We start from the raw sequence: 20,028 nt of genomic DNA, 5'->3' as shown, positions 1-20,028 counted from the left end.
TACCCCTTTCGTTCACTCGGACTGGTTACGGCTCGTGACGGAGCCGGAGTTCTCTGTTGCTCACGGACGGCACGGGGATCGCTGGATATTCGCAGCACTTCGTAGCCGGTCCTCGATGGATGCTGGGCGAGTTCCACGCGTTCCGGTAGGTCGGTGCCGCCGGAGAACCGGACCGGCTGCAAAAACGATTGCGTTTCGAGATGAGGGAGAACGCTCCGGGCTGGCAGCCGCCGGCACGGGCTTACAGCCTGGAAAAATGCCTCGCGCCACGTCTGGACCGGTCCGTGGACCTCTCTCGGCTGTATCGACGAATTTTTTCGGCTACCACCGCTAGATTCTTGGCTGGCTATCGTCGCGGTTAGATTACGATTGTATCATCATAATGGACAGGAATGATGAAACGTGGTGGCTGGTAATGTGTAAAGTCTATACTTTGGACGTCGAGGGGGAGAAGTTCGAAGGATTATCTCCCAAGTGGTTCCTTTTTAGGCGAAGTAAACATTCCACCTAGAATTCCGTTCATGCAAAACCGGCACGCTTATCTCGCAGTCCTCCGGCCCGGATTAGCCGCGAACTAGGCGAAGCCGGCTGCTTAGAAAGGCTGCCGTCAATGTCGTGCGTTCGGTACACGCGCGAATCAAGGACTGTTGGCTCCGTTTTCAGCGGGCACGCCGGCTCGCAATGATACATCGAGTCGAGTGGATTTATCGAGTGGCGTGCTTTAACGACACGATCCGACTATCGTTCTCGAGTACTCTTGTTTCGCTCCAAGACGAACCGTTGAACCCGGAGTGTGAACCCAGAGAAGAAGTAATAACAATTTTCGCGAAGTGAACGCAGGAGAACGCGCCTCGACCGCTCTTCGAGAGCATCCTCCTGGCATCGAGATGGAAAGTGGAGTATAAAAAGCATCGTCGACAGCTGCTTCCATCGGGCGGAGGCTGGTGGCTGCGTGAACGAGGACGCTATTGTGTAGGTGGGATTTCCACGAGATCCAGAAGGGGAAACGGCCTCGACTAGGGGCGAAAGACCCTCGCTACGTTCATCCTGACGATCGTCAACGTTGAATCAAAGCTGCCCCTCTCCCTCTAACCCCTCAAAATTCGGGGCGTAGCCACCTCTGAAATCTGGTCCCCGGAGCGTGACACGAGCCTCGAGTGAGCGGCTGTACGCGCACGTGTGCGCACCGGTCGACGAGGCTGGACGAGGACGTCGACGGGGCCGTGGGTCCCTCCTCGAGTTCGAAACGACGCGAAAATACGGCGATTGCGAAACAACCGAGGCATTTCTACCGGTCTATAAATTCGAGCTAGCGTCGCCGACGCGGGAATACTAATGTCACTGATAAAATACCAGGGACCGGAGTCGGAGTAACCGTACTTCATTCAAGGCATTAGCGTCCGGGTGAAGGCATTCGCCGGGAAAGAGGAGAGAACGGGAGGGAAAAGAAGGATCGCGAGTGCGAGGCGGTAGGGCGAGGGGAAGGGGAAGACAGGGCGGACGGGTGAAAAGACGGCTGGGAACCGGTGAAAGAAGAACGGAGAGAGAAAGGTACGAAAGGGAGAAGGAGCGACGGGGTGGGGCTGAGGGATCCTACGGAGTGAAACAAAATGATCCCAGAGTCGTGGTCGGAGGAATTTATTACGCGTACGTGCGCGCAGCAGCGGGCTAGGTTGCGGCTACGGGTTATCGAGGACAGTTGCACTTGTTTTTGCCCAGCGCTATCGGCGTAAAGATCGTCCCGCGTCGTTGGCAATTTCACGTGTCGTCCGACACCCGCGAGCAACCTGGGTCTGAACTGGTGGCGGCGCGACGCCACGCTGGGGATGCAAACGCGATGAGGCCCCCCTCGAGCGACTTTCCCTCGAATCACGGCGGACGTCCTCGCGCCGTCGTCTGACATTTACAGCGAAACCCCAGGGCCTGGCCCAACCGCCTACCATTCGCTTGAATGACACCGACCTCCGCTCCGTCCAGCGGGAACCTGTTTTGTCCGCGCCGCCGCTGCTGGCCCGCGCCGTTCGAATCCGCGAGCAACCGTCCGCCGTCCGCGGTTCCCGCGATTTAATCGGGCCTGTCGTGTTTTTCAACGGATACATTTCGAGGCGCTTCCCGAAGGCGCACGGCGCCGCGAGAACATTCTTCCGGACACGTACCGCCCGTGGAACGGTACCTGCACCGCGTTTTATCGCGATAAAATGCCGTTCGGTTACGGTTTCTTACCGAGTTTTGGATGGTTCGCGTTGTTCAGCCATGGGAGATCGAGAAGGGTATCTAAATATTTCCATTGTAGAAAGGAGTAGAAAGTTGCGAGGGATAGGGAGCGAATGTTATATTTCGCCATTTTTCGAAATATTTTACGCAATTGCTTCCTTGTTATGCAGCGGCGTTACGTTTGCTGCCGCAGATGCCACGCGCGGTGCTGCAAAACCGCACGGTATTTTTTTGCCGCTCGGCTGCCGCGCGAGCGTGACTCAGTGCGTCGCATTGCGCCACTAAAAATGAAGCTGCCCGCGCGTGGTGCATTTTAAATACGAACGGTGGATTAGTATGTGAACTGCCCGACTTCCTGCTTATAGATGGATCGCGACGCGCTGTAAACCGGAAACGCGGCGCGGGATAATTACGGACGCGACGCGATGAGGATTGAATTTCGCGGTATTGCCGTTGATCGGATTAACGCGCGTTTATACCATTGTAACGTTACTCGCGCGACAACTGTACTTAAAGGATTGGTAAAACGACCGACGGATCGATAGGACGACAAACGTTTCCAATTTAGAGATAATCTCTGCAGCGAACCCTTTTGAATTCGAACTCTTTTTTAGCTTTCCTCGACCCTTTGGATATTTCAAGTTTGCGATGCTGAATCATTGGATCTTTGAACTCTCGGATCAATGGACTGAAATGTATCTCAACAATGAATGCACATTTTTAGAGTCGAATCGTTTTCAACCCTGCTACTACTCGTGATTTTCTTTTCGCTATAAAATCCGCGGTAGATCACGCGTAACAAAAATTACCGCTGAGTGTATCGCAATTATAATTTGCTCGAACGCGCGCATCTCTTGTCCGTTTGCTCTTCGAGTTCGCCCGCGAAAGCCCCTCCGCGGATTCTGTAAACGCCGCGGCGGAGCGTCAATAAATTTTCCCCAGCCTGCTGATATCGGGCTGTACGGATCGTTTGTTTGCCGTTGAAAAATTTGGAAGCGCGACGGTGGCAGCTGAGCAAACACGAGCGTTCTATTAATCGGCTGGCCCTCGACGGCGAGCCACTTTCAAATATTTGAGGAATCTGTTGCGATACGACCGCCACGGCTGAATAATACATTACACCGGCGCAATTAAACATTGTTCGTGAAGCTGGTGAGAAATGGGGCGCGGTGCTCCACTGTTCCCCATATTAAATCTATCGCGTTACTCGTTGCTGCGCGGTCCGTATCGCCTCGAATATCTAAATTTCATCCGCTATCGAACGATCTCGACGGGAGACAGACATTTCTCTCCGCGCGAACAATCGTTAAAGAGACGCCGCTCGTTCCCTCTTTCCGTCATCCCGCGTCGAATAAATCTAGACCCGTCCGCAAATTAAACGAAGGAAGATTCGAGAACACCTAGAAAACGCGCGCTTTCCGCCAGATTCGTATCGATTCAAATTCCCGCGATCGCGATTTCACACAGTTTCCCTTGTTCGACCCGTTGTATCGTCGTTACACCCGCGCTCGTTTCGTTCGCCGTTTAATTGCCACGCTCTCGCCACCTATCGCGATTCCACGTTCGAGTTAGAAATCGTCCAAGACGACGCTCCACGTCGGAGCAAAGGGTTTCTTTTCGTTTGACGAGCTCGAGAGAGGACGCGAAAATAGTCTCAGATTTTCTCTCTCGTTTTTTTTCTGCTTCTTCGTTCCCTGTGAGAACATTCAGTGGAACGGAGAGCCCAGCGTTCGTTTCTCTGACGGGAAATTCTCCGCGGCGTGGCACGCGTAACGCCTCCGTGAACACGGAAAATCTCGTTTGCTCGCCGCGAACGGGACGGACTTTGCGCGAGCGTATACAGCGAGCGCGGCCTTATTCTCTCGTGAAACGACCAGGTCGGCAGGAAAAATTAGCATAAACACCGGGAACGCGTAACGCTGTTATGGCTATGCAAGACGATGGAAAGAGGCCGCCGCGTTCTACCGCCTAGGGCTTGATTTTCTGGAACCGTTGTTTTCCTCCGAGATATTCATAAGTGGAAGTTAACCGGTACGAAAGAACGCGCTCTTAAACGCGAGCCTAAGAGACGGTTAACTCCAGAGAAATAATAAACAATCTACAGAGAATTTTTTTCCATCGAAGAAATGATGCGCCTTTGATATTTTCTGAATGCCAGGCTCGAGGAGGAGTGCGCGGAACCCTCGACGCGTCCGATCTTACCAGTGGCAATATAGGAAGCTATCCGAGATTTTCCAAGCCGATTATTTTAATTAAACCTGTTAATTGAAACGCGCTCATTTTCAATTTCAGCACGTCGTTAATGAGAATCGGCAGCTGGATAATCACGATTTTAATAATAACGATAACATCTGACGCGTTCTATCCAGTCATTACATCGACAGCGATAAATATGCATTCGAGGCTTCTTGTTGCACAAGAATTGCACTCGTATCGCCGCGATGTACCCGACAACTCTTCATCCTCCGACCGCTTTCGTATTCTCAGCCAGATCGAGCGTCTTTAACTTGTCCAGTTTCGTTAACGCGCATCGATAGCGTACCTCTGAACGCGCGAAGTGATTTCACCCTCCTCGTTCCCCCCACGTTCCCCTAGGCGAGCCACTGAACGCCCTCCCCAACGAATGGCTTATTAAACGCCCGACACGGGATTATTATAATAATTATGTAAATACCCCGGTTAGCCTTGGATAGGGGCTGCAGGGCGCGCGAGACCGCGTATTACCAGCTGATTAAGGAAACCATCCCCGTCCACGGGTTTTCCGCGATAATTAAAGTAGCCTCACTAGCTCGCGATCTCGAGGACGGTAATTTATCCGCTCGTAGTTCAGTCCGCTCTGGTTTCCTCTCTATTTCTGCCGCGTTGACATTAACGATTAGCTGTTAGAGCGACGATCTCCGTTGCATATTCACGAGCGTCCTCAGCTACTTTACGTGCTCGTCGATTTATCAATTACTCTCACGTTTCCCTGGTACATCGACCAGCCAGGATAATAACGTCACGAGAACGACGATTTTTACACGATCGAGCGTATCCCAGGGCGTTCTCTGGACGCGTTCGAGATCTCGTTTCCGTGAAATTCGCGCGCCAACCCCCGTTCGCCTGCCGCGTGGGTACGCGCGCCAAGAACGACCCATCGCGCGCGTACGTGTCGCGTTCGCGTTCCAGTGGCATCGACGGAATCCTCGTGCGCGCTCCTAACGCACGGATACGTAAAGTGGACGGCGTTGTTACGGGGTCAAACGAGATACCGTTGCCTCTGTCAACCGAACCAGTGGCCATTGCGCAAAACCACGGGCAACGACGCGCTCAGCCTCCTGCGCTCTCCCGATGGGACGGTTTTTTACACCCAAGCCCCATCCGGGACAGAACGGCGACGCTCGTCGGCACGATTGCTTTCTATCTTGATACAGCCGGCCACTTATCAATGACTTATGCAGAGAGGTCGAACGGCCGCCTCGCGAACGAGGACCACGCGTCTCCACTGGCTGGAGTCGTGCACGCGGAGTCGCGCGGGTACGTGTCCGGACGTCGACCATGGTCGGGCTCGTTCGAATTTCCTCGATCGAACGTCCGTGAACAGCAGCCGGGACCGATCGAGCGTGAACAACTAGGCCTGTATCACGGCTGGTGGTGGTTTTTGTCCGCCTCCAGCCGGCCTGTTTTGTTAATTCAAGTGCGTTACGTTTTTCCAGGCTGGCACGCGCGAGTCTATCGCGCCGCGCTTTCGTTTCTTAATCGCTGTTTCTTTGTTCGACGACAGTTGTTTCGATACGAGCTGGAGGAATCCTGCTTTTGACCTAGTAACTCCGCGGGTCGATCGAACTCGCTTCGCGGCGATTCTTCGTGAATGAAAACGCCGCGTTAGAGCCGAGCGACTCGTTCGCAAGTTTCCTTTTAATTAAATCGAGGTAAATGGACCATACGGAGTTGGTTGCCGCGGGAAAAGGGGTTCCGCTGTGGCAGCAGAGTCCGCGGCTTGATTTACCATCTTTTATCCATCCTCTGCTAGGCTTTCTTGCGCTCGGGTTTAACGCGCTGCGTCCACTTGGAAATTACGACGAACGAGTGCCAGAGCTCTATAAAATAGAAATGCATATCGTAAAGTGGACGCGCGGGCATCGGAACGCTAATAGCGCCGCGAGTATGCGACGAGTAACTAAACCCGAGGCACGCGGAATTGAATGACGAGGGGTGCCGAGAAATGCCTATCGCCGTGTCCCGCGGACTCTCGCCTCTTTTCCATTACAATTACCGCCACGTTCGAGGCGCATTTGTCAAACGCGAAAACGGGGACAGGTGTTGGGCGCGAGCGAAGCGACGAGAAGCTAAGAGGAGAGGCCAGATCGATTAAACAATGAGAGGGAGCGCGCGGCGAGTGGAAAGGAGCGGACGCGCGACGATTTCACAATAACTTGTCAACGTAGACGAGCGTATTAGAGTTTCCGAATCGATCCTCGCCGTTTGCGCAACGACGGACTTTGTTTTGTACGCAGACGATGCACGTAGCATCCGAGCAGCGTTCGTTCGATCAGACTGCTTCGAACTTGGCTTCGAAGCTCGTTTCTCTGTGCCTCGACGAGTTCCTCTGCTCGCCTCGGATCTTTTTCGCGACTTCGTTCACCCTCGCGAATCTTCCAATCGCGTGGGACACGTCGAACAGTTCTACGCGCGAGGTATCCTCATTTCCATCGAGGATCGACGTCCGCGGGACCAGCGAAATTGCGGTGGAAATTCTCGCGAACGAGGCAGTTTCCTCGGTGCGTTCAAAATTTAGTTCGAGCGGGTGCTTTGGCTGTGGACCTTGAAGTTTCAGAGTTGAACGGTTGCCTCGGCTAGCTGTTCGTGTCTGCGTAAAGTGAAGACGTTGGAAGTTGTCGAACGGTGGTCTTCTGGAATTCTCAGTCTGTTGGTAGTTCAGAACTACGTGGGCGTCGATGCGAACGCGACTCCTCAGGGACGAGAGGAATTTAAACTATGCGCGGGGTATTATTCGAGTCGTACGCGAAATTGAAAAATGTTGGGGGTCGCGGTTTCTCCCGTCTTTCGCTCGTCGATCGGAACGGAGCGCATGCGGATGGACAATAAAACGACATCGCGATTCGACGCCAACCAGTTCCGTCCTGGTAACGAAACGGTCTCGTATGCAAATGAAGCGCGCGTTTAGAGGAACGTCGCCCCGTCGCCGCGCTAAACGGATAATTAATTGTTCGTAATAATGCGACCGGTTGCGCGGTGGATCCGCGGGCCGACCGTTAGACGCGATAAAGCGTATAAATCAAAGGCCGCATACCCGCGTACCCGCGCGGTTTTTCAGGATTAGCCGTGAACTCTGCGCGAGCGAGCTCGAAACTGGCGGACGTTTACGTAATATACGGACCTGGCCCGAGCTGTTGCTGGTTCCGCTGAATAATCGAGTAACAGTGTCGGTGTTACGCGCGACGGAATTAACGAGCCCTCGATACGACGACGATTTTGTGGGAACGAAACACCGTTGCGATATATTCGCGAAGCATGGGAACGATCGCGGTTAATCATCGACGCTGTTTAATTCCATCTGAATTTGATTTAGAAAATTCGCTCGAGCTCGCTTAACACCGCGAACAGTTCGTCGAGATCGTAACGAGTTATCGAGGACTGATCGTAAAAAAATTGCCAGTCCAGCTCGAAGCGTTTTCGAGCGCGCGTCCGAAAGAACGGATCGAGGAGGCCCAAGGAACAATAATGGCGACCGTGGCAGGTGATCATTAGCTCGATCGTTGTAACGATTTCCACGCTTTCGTTAATTTTCGAGGACAGAGCGTTGGAGCGTTGCAAAAAACTTAGACGATCATCGCCAGCCGAGAAAGTACGCTTGGAACCGCGGTGAGACGAGCGTGCCCGCGACACGGGAAGACGAGCTGGTCGGGTTCTCCTCGCTGGTTGCACGAAACCAGACCGGCTGAATCACGACGGTCCATTTATGGGCGACGCGCGGATTGCCGTTTAAAATTAATATCGGCGGCCGTGCCGGTTGAATGTCACAACAATTTCGCCAGCGAGAAGAAAGTCGTGCCGGCCGCGACCCCTCGCTACGATTCGCGACGCTGTAATTATTCCTCGCGAGGTCGCGTTCGACGAACGACCGCGATACGAGTAGACCAAAGAGAGTCGAATCGTTCAGTATCAATTTCGCGATTGTGCAGCCGCGAAAAGTAGCGTCGCACAGCTCTCGAAAAGGCTGGCGACCGTTAAGGTCCGCGACCTCGTCGACGAACCCTCCACTGGTATCCAAGGATACTTGCGCGAGCTTTCGCGACACCGTCGACGAGCCTCGCAACTCTGTTCCAAATACTGTATCAGCTGAGTTACTCTCGAGTCGACTGTTTTTACGAAGCCTCAAAAAGCGTACAAGCGTTCGCATTGAACTCGATCCGCGCGACGTATACAAAGTTCGAAGGAAGTCGCAGCTCCACTTCAGACACCGTGTTGCCCGGACAAAAACCGTAAGCGTTCGAATCGTCGAGCGAAAAATAGCACAGTCGTTCATTCATACACCCCCCTTTCGTCTCGTGACCGCGGTGCACGCGCAGCCAACCCTTTGTTGCGCGAGTTTTTCGAACTTCGCGGCTGAAATGTGCAGCCAGTGACATCATTCGAGCGGATGCGTCCGCTCTCGCTTTTCTCTCGTTTCTTTCGATCGCCTGGTCGAATCGCGGCGCGATACTTCCTCGTTCGCTCGCGTATCTCGCCGCCTTCGAGGACGGTCTCGATCGATTTCCTGGAGAACGCTCGTCGATCCGTAACGGGCACCCTTGTCGGGAACTGGTTCTCGTTTTTGGCTCGAAATTACTATTAAATGCCAATTAGCGACCGTTATCGATCGCGAACGGGTCTTGGTGACGAAATCGCTGGGAAAAAAGGGACGCGTCGCGGTTAACCGGCTAATTGGCCGGGATCGCGCGCAGGAACGCCGCGGAGATATTTACGCAAACGCATACCATCCACGGCGAAACGATTATCGAGCTTCTTGGCGGCCATCGCGTATAAATCGCGGCACGTCGCGTTCAATTACTTCTGTCATACACTCGAACGTCCATCGCGTGGCTTTCGACTCTCGCCGCGGTTCCGCGCCCGTCGGCCAAGTGTCAATCCGTTCGTTCCCGAGCAAATCGTTATCGGTTATCGACTGTATCGTTTCCTCTTCGCGCGAGAAAAACCGGTCCAAAAAGGCTCGCTGGCCTTAAATCGCTCGTGCTCGTTGCCGGGAATTTGTCAGCCGCCGTTTTTACCTTTACCTGGCCGTCCGTTAAGGTGTTGCGGCTCCGCGATCCCGTTCGCGGCAGATAACGAATAAATTATGCGCGGTGCCGAGCGGAAGCATTTTTCCGAGCACTGCGCGAAACGTGTAAGCGATCGTTGTCGTTGAGAACGTCGGGCTCTTTCACGTTGACTGATATCGAACGCGTGCACTTGAAGCGGCCTGTTCGCCAAGCTAGGGATGGAAGCGAGTTCAACGCGCGCGCGCTCGCGAATTCGAGTTAATCGTAGCGCGAAGTTTCACTTAATGGGATTCGATTATTGCTACCGCAGGGCGAATTAGTTGGGCGCGCGTAATTGGAGAGTACCGAGGCTGCACGAGCTGGTTCCGAGCTCTCGAACGAGTACCCTTAAGGTTCGAACGCGGACTTTTTACCACGGACTGTGAAGTCGAGAGGAATCGCATCTCGTTAAAGTAATAGCCGAACCTTAAAGCGTATTGCGGTGGACTGCGGATGTGGTAACGATGGATAGAACATGCGGATAGTTCTCGCATTGATTTCGGCCGATTTCGTGGCATTAACGTAAACGGCTGGTTGACGAGTGCGCGATGGCAAGTGCCATTATTGCGGGGCAATGGTCGTTGCCCATCGTTTGGTAGCAAGTAGAGCAGAATCGAATGCCCCTATTCGCGTACCGCTCGTTGATAAAAGACCATTCTAAATGGATCGCAGTCGATTCCGCTCCGGTAACCGAACGTATCATTTACTCAAAGTAGCCAGGAGTAGTTCTGAAATCAGCTCGATCAGGCTCCAATCCATCGCTATTTGGAAGGAAACTTTTCAGCCGATCGGAGTTATAGCTCTATAATTAACCTTTCCAATATCCATTTCGAAAAGCAATGCAACACGCGTATAAGAACCAGTTTCGCGTCTATTATTGTCGCAGTTAATGCGCAGGGGGAACGTGGCGAGCTAGCCGGCATACCTCTAAACGTACAGACGAATATCGCGTAGAAATTACCCCGTGGACGCCAGTTGTTCGTTTCAATCGAGACGAGAGGGGAGGGAGAGACAGAGCCCGGCGTCAGCTTTTCGCGAGCGACAACGTCACTGTTTAAGATTCGCAATCCCAGGCTTTTTCGAGCGGACGCGCGCTCCAGGCGAACAATACGCCGCCGCGGTACAAAAGGAGCGCGAACGAAAGAGATCCACCGGGTGCCTGTCGTTGTCTTCGACGGCAAAGCGGCCAGTCTTCTCCCTTTTTCACCCCCGCCGCCCTCTTTTCTTCGCCCTCCCGTCCTTCGTTCGCGCGTGTGTCATCCATTCTATTTTTTGTCGACGACAGAACGGCCGACACGAGCATAATCGTTCGTTCCTCAGCGCGCTGCGCACGATAAGGGTTACACGTAGCGGCAGCGTCGCTTTAAGGCGACCTTCGTACGCTCAGATGCAAGCACGGGCGAAAGATAGGCCGTAGGTGATCTTACCGCGGCGAGGTGCCATAGGCGAACAATGGGGAACAAGTGTTTTCTTCTGTGCGCCTCTTGTACCTAGGCAGCGGCCTCTTGTTGCATTGTGCGCCGCTATCTTTTAACCCGAGCCATCGCGCCAGGGATCCAACCGCTCCAAGAAAGAAACGTCGTCCAAGCGAAGGATTTCGACCAGGGATTTTTCGAACCGCTTAAGAGGCGCTACATCGCGAGAACATGCCTCGATTTCTGTTCGAGTCCTGGCGCTCGAGCGAGAAAGTGAGCTCAGATCTTGATACCAGTTACCAGAGAATTGTCCGAGGCTAGGTGCGACCAGTCTGAGGACGCATACGGGATCCTGATGGGAATCCTTGGTCGAAGTCCAAGGTGGACCCGAACGAAAGTCGCGAATCGAAAGATCCAATGGAGGGGAAAAGAGATCGGAAGCGTTTGAATAGCACTTATTAAGAACGGTAATTTAACGGGCGCGGTATAAAACGGGTATTAATGCGTGCGCAGTGTTAACAGCGGAAGGTTAATTCCCACTTTCACACGTTCGATCGCTCGTTCATCTGACGGAAGTTATCCCTCATTCCGGTAATTCCCATTTGTTCCTCGCTCCGCGCACCCTTCGCGAACGCGTCCGTCGAGAAGTCGTTCTGCGTCCGCGGCGTAACCGTTTTACGCAACGAACATCGAAGAAATTCGTACCCGTTCGTGCCGTTTCTTTTCCGATTTCTATAATTACCGCGTGATTTTCGTCGCGTGCCACGGACGCCGTTATTTGTCGCGTGATCACGGCCGTTCGACATCCTGGTTCTTTGCCCGCGGAGACAAGCTGAATTGCGCAATAGATTTTCCTAGATGGGGGAAAAAAAGCGGCTGAGTCTCTCGAATTTACGGTCCTATTCACGCGCTATCTCGTGGAACTTCCCTGGCAAGTTGCTTCGAGCGTGGACCGCGGTAATTAACGTGGAACCACCGAGAGTCGGCCCAGCGAGCTCTCAATGCGATCCACGGGAAAAGTAATTGCCTCGCGTACCCTACGTACATCGAATGTCACGCGAATCCTACAAAGTTAGATCGAACCGTGGCGTCGTTGGCCTGTTCGCGTCTTCTTGTTTGCTCTTCTCTTTATCACGCCGGTGACACGGTTCCGACGGCGTGTTTGCGTACGGTCCGTGGCACGGGGAGAGGAGGAATGGAGGCTGGAGCGGGAAATGTGTTCAAGTTTCACGTGTACAACGAGTTAAGTAATTACGCGTTCGTCGTTCCTTTTACCGCGGTTATTGGTGCCGATCGTCTTTTTAGCCCCGCGTTCGGTAAAATATCGTGGTTTTAATGTAAATCTAATTGCAACCGTGGTTGTATCTTCGAGGCGTTAATAAGTACCTTCGCGGTTTTCTGTTCATCATCCTCGGTCATTATACACGGTATCGCTCATGAGCATTCGCTCGCCTGTCGAAGACACGAGTCTGCCGTGGCGATATTCTATGCTCTATGATATTCATCGAGATAAAGGACCATCGAGGATGAAATTTTCATTAGCGTCAAAATAAATATGTGCAAAGAAGGAAAATTTTGCTGTCGAATCGAAATTGTAACCGATCGACTCGCAGAGAAGCCGCTCGCTCAGGTTCGACTCGGCTTTTCCCGTTTGGAAATGTTCACGCGGAGAGCTCGCTACGCAGATAGGTGCTCGCTGCGGCCTTATTCGGCTTATTTGGCATGGACAGACGCAGGTGCCGCAGGAAATCGACGGGAAAGGGGTCGACCGGAAAGAGAAACTGTGAGCTAATCGCATCGAGAAAAGGGGCCCTGGTCGAGCGCTGGTACGGTCGTTGAACAGCCATGGGTGTTCGAATGGTACACTGAATACTTCCCCTTGGCTGAATACCTGGCAATTTTATAAAATTGTCCGTTGTAATTAAGACAAATTTTTATCCAACACTCTGAGATTTTCTACGATTTATCGCCACGCGTCGTCTCTCTTGTTCTCCACTATTCGGTTCAAGGCCTCGCAGCACCACGACGTACACTTTATTGCCTCTGTGGAAGCGGACGGAAACCATTTCGGTGCTGGTCGTGCGCCACTCTATTTGTAAAAGTAATTCTTTAATATCCTCGGAACAATGTGCGTCTAATTAGAAAGCACTCGCGTTTCTTAGAATTTCACGAGCAGTTCCGCGATGGAATACTCTCTTGAAAGCAAACTTTCCTATTGAAACAAAGAGGACAGTCGCTGGTAGAGACTCGAGAAATCAGTGCAGGAAACTGTCTCCCTCTAATCAAGGTCGTTCTTCCTAGTATATCCTACCATACATGGAACAATCTTTTCCAGCGAACTTCTAGTCTCGCTTCTTAGCACACCGTTACCATCAAGCATCTCGACGTTCCTCAGTTAACACTACGATATTCCGATACGCATTCCACGGTCCTACAATCTGCATATCCCGATACCCCAATAGCTCAATAATCCATTACGCGTCCACGGTTTAATACTCCAGTATCGCAATTGTCTCGACAGCTATGCACCCCGACGCTACAAGCATCCAAGCACTCGAGACTGTTGTCACACAGGCAACAGTATCGTTTCGCCCTTTCGTTCGACACAGATCAGAGCGCATTTCAAGTTGGTAAATCGCGGGAACGCGTTGGTACCGCTCGTGGAACGATCGGTTCGCCAGGTCTCGTTGTCAGCCGCGGGGCACGCACCCTTCTCTCACGGACGCCCCGACAGCGCGTTGCCCGGCTGATCAAAGTTTCCCCGTGCGCGCAGGAAAGCTCAGCGTACGCGTATTGCACGCTCATCCAGCCACTTTCTAAAGTGCACGCGGATGAAGCGGCGCTAATGAAGCTATCTCTCCGCGCGGCGTCGATGTAAAAGTTAGTTAAACTCACTCTTACGTCGACCGCGGAGCGATGTTAATTAAGAGACGAGGTCACCTACATTGACAGCGAGACGCCTGCGCCGCGAGATAGAAATGTCGGGCAAACGTTTCGCTTCCCCGGCCGCCGTCCAGTCCGACCCTCGTCCGCATCCTCTTTTTGCCCGTCCCGCCTTCTACTCGAGGATTATCCACGTTCTCGAGTGCTCTCGCGTATCGCAGGCAAGCTCGCGCGAAGTAACAGTTCACCGCGGTTTTCTCCCCGCGACGCGGAAACGCCGGGACTTTCTAATTTGAATTTCATCGCGTACCCAACATCGACGCCGCGTTATGCTTTTCCGCGGTAGCTGCACGGAGACCCTCGCCTGGAAGCCCGCGAAAGTCAAACTCCCGGATACCCTCGATCAGAATTTTTCGACAGCCAACGGTACTCGCGGTCTAGCGGCGATTCGTACTCCTGCAGCTCTCGTCCTGGCAGGGGAATTAAAGTTTCCTCTTGCGCAACCGCGCGTCGGATATAAACTCATACGGAGTCCGTTACATATGTATCCCTCGTTCTTTTTTTTTTTTTTTCTCCTTTCCTTCCTCTTTTCCCTTCCACGGCCGCGCGTACGCTGCTTTCTTGGCGCAATAAATATAAATCAAACGTCCGCGCGCGCGATTTTACAACACGCCTCGCCCCGATTTCGATCTCGGCCGGCGCTCGATAATCGGCCACGGCGAATTGCTTCATCCGAACGGACGAGCGAGTGGAGGTAAATGAATTCGTCGATCGTCGCGGTGATCCAGCACGAGGGATTAAACGGGATTCAGAGGAGGATGGTTTTGCTTTCGTTCGATCGCTGTCCGCGGGATGTGTTTAGCGAGCGCGGATGTTTCGTCCTCGCTTCCTCGCCTCGTTCATGGCCGCCACGAGGAGCTTCCATTCTCTGAAATGGAATTGCGAAAGGCACGCGCAGAAGTGAGAGTTCGGGCACGGTCGTTAGTGATGTAATCCTGGGCTCATCGTTCCGTTGTCTCCCTGTTACGAGAACGCAACGCTCGCGTTACGAAGAAAACAGCGAGCGGCAAATGTAATACGAACGCTCGCTGTTACGTGCATCCTGACCGAGCACGGGTTACGTTTTAATTGCCGCGAGCGTGTTCCGTCGTTAATCGCCGCTGGGGGCAGACTGGCGACTACGAACTTGCGTTTTATCGTCGGAGGGCATCGCGCTCGAGCTGCAGGAGCCACTCTTCTGGGTGTGTTCCATGCGTATTTTCCTCCGCTTGCCTCTCTCATTGTTCGAGAGAAATCGTGGATTTTCGTGGAATCGTTGACTCGCGCCCAGGTGCGCATCGACCAGGCGTTCCACCAGCGATTTAAGCAAATCTAATCGCGATCGCGGTTCCGTGGTATGCAAAAAGTCGATAAAAGAGCGCCGCGGACATTCTCGCGAACAATTCGTGCCAGCAGGTACCAACAAAGGCTACGAGCATTCCCACAGTAGAACCGTTGCGCCAGCCAACGGCTGCGTCCTTTCTTACCGAGAGCAAGTTCGGTTCGCGGCGATATCTGGAAGGTTTGCCAGGCGGTTTCTTCCCAGCCGTGGCTTCGCAGGGTCCCTGGGTTGATCTAACGGACGTCGCTGGCACGGTGACAGTGCCGGTGCCTGCGGTGAACACACGGGTCACGCCCGCTAGGGCCACGGGATAATGTCAAACGGCCGTAAATTACCGGCCAAGGCGAATCCTCGCACAACGTGGGAGTCGGACGGCGAGTTCGCGCAGACTTTCCCCTCGTTTATTATTATTTTCTCGATTAAACGGGCCGGCGCTGTCACCTGGACGAAAGGTCGCCGTGTACACCTTCCATCGATACGTCGATATCGTTCGCACCGGGTCCCCGTCATCCCTCGTCACTTCGCAGCGATTTATCCGCGAGTAATGGCAGGCGGGACTGTCCGCGATTTGTTGCGCGTCGCGTTCGTTGCGTTCCACTCCGCGATTCTTTCTCGCGTTAATATTCCGCTACGATGAGACGCGTTTTGTTTTTAACGAAAGAAGCGATTGTTCCGCGAGGGAACTCTCGAGGGAACCGCGTACGAACCTCGTTAAGTTCGCACGAGAATACATAACGCGAAGAGTTCTCCCTCTCTGCGACCTTTAAACGATCAATGAAACGAACGGCTTATGAATGGCCGCCAAGCACACGGCGGACTATAATTTAGCTGAACGTTATGGCTAGAGTTACCAGCGGACGGGTAAGAAACGCCGGCTTCCATCTCGATCGCAGCAAAGACACCGGCAAAGAAACACCCAGGCGGTGGACACCAATTGACCGATCTACGCGAGCCAACGAGGCGTACGCTATTACAGCTGGGCAAAAAAGGGCCTACCTTGCGGAACTCACGGCCGCTTCGACACCTCCGTTGAACCGGCCGGGCCCGTGGAACGCGTAAACGCGAGCGGGACTGTTTCATTTGCCGATCGTTTCCGTCGTCGTCGGGCGATCGCCTCGCGAGGAGAGAAAGAACAGAGCCAGACGAACGATTTCATCGTTCTCCGTTGCGTTTCTTGTTCTACCTTTTTCTCGCGTCTCTTTGCGATCGCTCTCGACCTCCCTTCGCGAGCCTGTCTCTTTTCCCGGCCGCGAGGTCGCCGCTTTTAAATTCCTACCGTTTCAACGAGCTCATTTATTTGCCAGCGGGATTCCGATTGTTATACGTGAGCCGACTGTGCCCCGCCAATCGGGACGTTATGTATCAGTTAATCGAGATTCCTTGCGTACATCATAAGAAGCCTGGTCCGCTGTTAATTCAGATCGGACGGCGGTGCGCTCGTATCGATGCTTCGCGGTGATCCCATTGCGAATCGCGGTTTGGAAAAAAGATAATTAGTCAAAAAAGCGTATGATTACGTGGATTCTCTTGGAACACTTAGTGGCAAACTTGCCACGATCTGACCACACTGCCAATTAACGTAGCCGTAGTGAACAGAATGGTTGCATCTTTGATTCAAGACGTATCGTCCCCTCATTCACCTTTGCTCGAACCTCTGATCGTTACTGAAACTAGTAGCCTGCTCCAGGTTTCGTTTGTAACACGTGAAAGAAGTATCGTGCTGAAGATCAGCAAGAAGGAGGAAGAGGAATCGCTCGAGCCGCCAACGCGCGGCGCGGCGTTCTCCAAAATGGTAGCGTCCGCGGATCGACGCCGGCCTCCTGTTCGCCAGCGAAACCGGAGAGCCGCTCGCGCGTGGAAACGGCCGATCGTGCACGTATGCCATTTCGTATCTGGATGCACGATCTGCGTAGCGGGCCGCGAGGGGGCCCGGCGAATGAAGTTACACGGGGACGCGCTGGATACCACCACCGTGGGGCCCTACGTGGGATACCGCGAGGAGGCACGTACTTGTCCCGGAGAAAATGTGCTAGAGCATAATCGCGAAACGGCATTAGCGACGGCGTCGCATTCCACGGAGGGCGACGGGCCCAATTCTCGGTAGAGCGCCGCCTGTACCTGAAACGCATTCCACCGAGGACGTCGGGTTCCAGCGGCGCGTACGTCACCGGTTGGCCGGAAAATAAAAAGCAGAAGAAAAAGGAAATAAGAATACGGGAAGGGCGTGTGCGAGCTGGATCGAGGAACGCGGTCGCGCCGACGTGCGCGCCTTGATACGGTCTTTCGCGTCGAGCGCGGTATCGCGGCTGTGTTTCGACTTCCATTTTCAAGGTACTTGGACACCGCGAGGAATTGGAATTTCGCGATTGCTGAACTGGAGTTCGAAATCGAGCTCGGATCGAAATGTTTTTGTCAGATCGTCGTTAGAAAATGGCGGATCCGCGAGTCGGATGCGACGCGCACGTAACCAGCACCGATTCATCCGTAGAAGGCAGCGATCGGTTTAATTATCGTTCGCGTCACGTCACCGTCTGACGTAACGCTCGACAATACTTCTTCTTTGTATGCACCGCTAATGCGATGCAAATCGAGAAATAGTTGGTGCCGGCTATTAGAAACGGCGCGTGAACGCGACGACCACGGCCAGTGGACTGCTAATACGCTTCGAGCCGGAGAGAATTCTTCCGTCACCGTTCCACGACGATCCCTCTCGAGGCTCGATTCGAAAAGGAACACGCTTTTCGACGCGGCCAACATTTGTTGTGGATACCAGCACTTAGCACCGGCTGTCAAAGCAGTTGCTGGAGACGTCGTTAGAAATCTTGACGAGCCAACGACCGAGCTCGAATCGAGTTCGAACACAATGTCGCTATTGTTCGAAACAAAGTGGCTATCGGTGGAAACGCTTGTCCACAAATTACACCGAGCTATGCAGCAATCATAACGCGCAGCGATTGAGAAATCATGCGAATACTATACTCGAAGGTTCGTATAGAAGTTAAACGGTGAAAATATGGTCGTAACGATAAACTAAATTAAAGTAGAGTTCCCCCTCGGGTACGGTATCGTTCAAGGCTAAAGTCTCATTTAAGCGACGAGCATAAACTTGAAACGAGCATAAACGATAGCTGCTCGTGGCTACGTTGGTCCTTTAAGGGGGTAGGTCTGATTGAACCGCGACTCGACGTCGCTGTATCCCCTCCAATAAAACGTGGCTCATTTTTACAGACGATTAGCTACTTACGCGCGTCCTTACGAGGCTACCAGCGAATCGGGTCGAAAGTTTCGTTTAAACTTGGCCCTCAGCGTCGTTCGTGCTCGCAGTTACCGCGAGCTCTTTTTAACCGCCGACTTTTACGACACGCTTTGGGCAATTCGATTTCATTTCGCTTGTAATCAACCACCCAGCCGTTCGACTCCGTTTCCAACGTTTTTACGTAACACCTCGGCTGCAGGAGTGCTGCGGTCTCGAAAAACCACGGATTTTAAAAGCCAATCTCTCCCAGTTTCTTGGACCTTTCGAATTTCCTCTCCGGGGCTCCCTAATTTCACTTTCACCGCGTCGAGCCCGTCGTCCCGGCCTTCTCTCCTCGCCGATCAATGAGAGGAACAATGGCCAGGTCTCCGTCGAACGTTCGTCGTGGAATTCCTGGGGGACGGCCGCCGGCCTAATCGCTCTTTCGAGCTCGCAGCACGCGAGCCAGCGTTACCAGAGGATCCACGGGTGCCCGCGGGTGAAACACACCGGCTCCACTTCCGTCTGCGCGGCTGAAAAAAAACCCGGCTTAATTGTGCAAAGGTGAAAGCTAATTAGTAAAATCCAATTAGCCGTCGCATCGCTTTCGCGCGATCTACGATCCTAAACGCGCAGCCCCGATTTCGGTCGAGCCCGCCGGGTAATTAACGCGGCGATCCTAAGTTGACAGTTGACGCTGCTTCCGGTCCCCTCAGTCACGTTTATCCGAGATATATCGTTCCATACGATATTTTTCGGAGCCTGGAGGGATCGAAAGTGTTTCAATTTGGTTGTATCAATTATCACCATGCGTATCGAAGCTTCGATCGTTCGTGTTACGAATAAAAATCATCCACTTCCGTTCTCCACCGCTCCACGAAGTCGTGTTTCACGACGCACGATCTCTCTTACGATCCGTCGATCGTAACCGATAATTATACACGCGAAAAAACGATTCGCAGCGAACGACTCGTCTGTTAACGTAACGGCAACCTTTTTTTTTTACCGCCTCTCCCTGTCTCTCTCTCTTTTTCTTTCTCCCTCGTCCAGCCGATAGACGCGTCTCGATGGCTTTCTTGCGACGTGGCGCAACTTCTCGCCGCCGTTGAAAAAGAGTCCGCGCACCAAGTTATTTCACCTCGGTTGCATCGTTCTCGGTCGCAATTTATGGGCGACGCCCCTCCGCGGAATTGGCAATTATTTAGGAAATTGTGTTATTTGCGGGCGCCGATTCTGATTGCCTTCGAGTTGCACCGCCACGCGTTTACGTAAGCAGCCGACTTTTCGGTTAACGATACACCAGCGAGTCCCTTTCGTTTCGTTTCGTTTTCCCCGCGGCTCGATCGACGAGCGCGTCCGCGCGATTCAAACGAGTCGACAGTTCCGTTTGATGGTCGTAAAGGTTATTCTTGGTCCGGTAATGGAATATTCAAACGTTTCTTGCCGCTGTTTGCGCGACCAGCCACTCGAACGCGAAGTTAATCGAGGTGTTGTCGTTCGTGTTAATAGTTCGTCGAAGATAGAAGTCGTTTGCAGAGTAATTGCACGGTTGCAGCCTTCTTTTCCTTTTTTCTGTCACCGTTCGCGAGCGTTTTTACG

Source organism: Xylocopa sonorina, chromosome 7 (assembly GCF_050948175.1).
Source record: "Xylocopa sonorina isolate GNS202 chromosome 7, iyXylSono1_principal, whole genome shotgun sequence".
NCBI classification, from domain to species: domain Eukaryota; kingdom Metazoa; phylum Arthropoda; class Insecta; order Hymenoptera; family Apidae; genus Xylocopa; species Xylocopa sonorina.
This window is presented reverse-complemented; position numbering follows the sequence as displayed.